This window comes from Stegostoma tigrinum, chromosome 21 (assembly GCF_030684315.1).
Source record: "Stegostoma tigrinum isolate sSteTig4 chromosome 21, sSteTig4.hap1, whole genome shotgun sequence".
Lineage (NCBI taxonomy): Eukaryota > Metazoa > Chordata > Chondrichthyes > Orectolobiformes > Stegostomatidae > Stegostoma > Stegostoma tigrinum.
Window position 1 is genome coordinate 17,963,139 of NC_081374.1, and position 3,111 is coordinate 17,966,249.

Consider the following 3,111-nt stretch of genomic DNA (forward strand, 5'->3'; position numbering starts at 1 on the left):
TGGGGAGGTAGGGAGAGGATAGGTCAGTCCAGGGAAGACGGACAGGTCAAGGAGGTGGGATGAGGTGGTAGGTAGGAAATGGAGGTGCGGCTTGAGGTGGGTGGAAGGGATGGGTGAGAGGAAGAACAGGTTAGGGAGGCAGAGGCAGGCTGGGCTGGTTTTGTGATGCAATGTGGGGAGGGGACGAGCTGGGCTGGTTTTGGGATGCGGTGGGGGAAAGGGAGATTTTGAAGCTGGTGAAGTCCACATTGATAACATTGGGCTGCAGGGTTCCCAAGCAGGATATGAATTGCTGTTCCTGCAACGTTCAGGTGGCATCATTGTGGCACTGCAGGAGGCCCATGATAGACATGTCATCTAAAGAATGGGAGGGGGAGTTAAAATGGCTCGTGACTGGGAGGTGCTGTTGTTTATTGCGAACCGAGTGGAGGTATTCTGCAAAGCGGTCCCCAAGCCTCCGCTTGGTTTCCCCAATCTAGAGGAAGCCACACCGGGTAAAATGGATACAGTATACCACATTGGCAGATGTGCAGGTGAACCTCTGCTTAATATGGAAAGTCATCTTGGGGCCTGGGATGGGGGGAGGGAGGAGTTGTGGGGGCAAGTGTAGCACTTCCTGCAGTTGCAGGGGAAGGTGCCGGGTGTGGTGGGGTTGGAGGGCAGTGTGGAGCGAACAAGGGAGTCATGGAGAGAGTGGTCTCTCCGGAAAGCAGACAAGGGTGGGGATGGAAAAATGTCTTGGGTGGTGGGGTCGGATTGTAGATGGCAGAAGTGTCGGAGGATGCTGCGTTGTATCTGGAGGTTGGTGGGGTGGTGTGTGAGAACGAGGGGGATCCTCTTTGGGCGGTTGTGGCGGGGGCGGGGTGTGAGGGATGTGTAGCGGGAAATGCGGGAGACGCGGTCAAGGGCGTTCTCGACCACTGTGTGGGGAAAGTTGCGGTGCTTGAAGAACTTGGTCATCTGGGATGTGCGGGAGTGGAATGCCTCATCGTGGGAGCAGATACGGCGGAGGCGGAGGAAGTGGGCATAGTGGATGGAATTTTTGCAGGAGGGTGGGTGGGAGGAGGTGTATTCTAGGTAGCTGTGGGAGTCGATGGGCTTGAAATGGACATCAGTTACAAGCTGGTTGCCTGAGATGGAGACTGAGAGGTCCAGGAAGATGAGGGATGTGTTGGAGATGGCCCAGGTGAACTTGAGATTGGGGTGGAAGGTGTTGGTGAAGTTTTGTACAGTTTCTTTACACTAAGCCATTGATCCAAATTACAAATGAGTTCACATTTCCCATCTTTGCAAAAAAAAATCAAGCTTAGGCAAAGATTTTTCTTTACATCTGGATTTATTTAATCATCATCTTCCTCATCATCCTCTTCTACCTCATCAGCTTCCTCCTCTTCATCTTCATCCTCATCTTCTTCCTCCTCTTCCTTCTTCTTTGCAGCCTGAGCTGGCTTGGCAGGTTTCTTACCAGCATCACCCTTGCATTTGGCACGATAAGCTGCAACTTTCTATTCATACTTCTCCTTTAACTTGGAAGCCTTCTGCTTATATGGTAATTTATCCTTGGGTTGCACTGTGGACCACATCTCTCTGAGCTTCTTTGCAACATCTCCAATGGACATTCCAGGAGGTTTGCTCTTTATCTTTGGACGCTTCTCAGAACAGAAAATGGAAAATGCTGATGGTGGTCTCTTGGGGGCTTTTGGATCCTTCTTCTTCTTTTTCTCCCCCTTTTGAGGGACATGGTTCTTCATCTCCCTATCATAATGGACCTTGTCATTCTTAGCCAGGTCTTCAAACTTGGACTTGCTTGGCATGGTCTTCCACCTTTCTGAACATTTCTTCGAGAACTCTGCCAAGTTGACAGTGGCTTCAGGGAGTTTCTTTTTGTGCTCCTCCCGACAAGTCTGCACAAAGTATGCGTATGAGGACATTTTGCCCCAGGGTTTATTGGGATCTTTTCTAACCATGGTTAGTTCGTATCAGGCTCACACTACACAAGGCGTCATTGGACTACAAAGTTACACAGGGTGCTGGTTCTCACTATACTACTCCTCACCCCAACATGATTACACCTATATGCTTTTATTAATCTTCTAAATTGGATAGTAGGACTGGTATCTTCATTCTTCCCAATGATATACATGCTGCCTAAACCCCAGCTCCATGAGCCCTCAAATACCCAACTGCAAAGTCCAGGAGGTATTTCAATCAAAGTCAAGGGGCAGCTTTATGCTACACTTCAATGTAATGTAAGTCCGTTTACAAACATTCTGTATATCATTTCCAAGCAGTATAATTCTTTAATAATGGAGAAGCTAGTCTTTCTCAAACCTTCCATAATCAAGAGCAATAGATGATCATGATTTACCCTTTTTGATGAAGAAATTTGGGTGAATTTTCGGGGTCTTCCATTCCCTTTTCAAGGTAAGCCATTTCAGCAGACTGGCTGTACCTTAGAATGAATGGCCTTACCAATCCCATTCCTACCGTTGGGGAAGGAGGTAGGGATGTAGGGAAGCAAACTCACCATGGTTTCCTGAATTTTTGCAGAATTTGTCTCTTCTCCTGGCTCCTGCAAGTTATTAAAATTCTGCAAATCGTATTTAACTTCTGACTCAATGGATTTTACTGTTTAGCCCCTTTTACTGCATTTTCAGTGAATAATGCCTTATCAGTAATGACGAACAACAATTTTTATGTTCTGAAAGGCATGGCAGAAAAGTTAGTTTGAAAACCATATTCCTGCGAATGATGATGCAGTACCACCAAGAGGTGGCTTATACCTCACAATTAATACATGAATGATCAACATGTTTTACTGAGTCATACATTTAGCCAATTTTGAGCACTAAACTGTGTAAATGTTTGTGGGAACAGTTACTGAAAAGTACAAATGTGAAAATTAGCAATTAGTGGTGATCACAGAACCAAAGGGCACTTTGCATACTCAGCCCCTGTACGTTATTTTCTGTATCAATCAATCAATCTGAAAGTGCAGTCTGTTTATCAGAACTGGTTACCGCAGTTTTTCACTACAAAAATTAATTTGTGTTTAAATCTCCACTAGTTCTGAGCATTTTGTTATGAAGAATATATACCAAACTGAAATTA

At 46.0% G+C, this 3,111-nt stretch overlaps 1 pseudogene; it reads right to left on the reverse strand.

Annotated features, from left to right (window-relative positions):
• Positions 1–1,324: 1,324 nt before the first annotated feature.
• Positions 1,325–2,050, reverse strand: LOC125462877 (high mobility group protein B2-like; annotated as a pseudogene).
• Between the last annotated feature and the right edge of the window lie 1,061 nt (positions 2,051–3,111).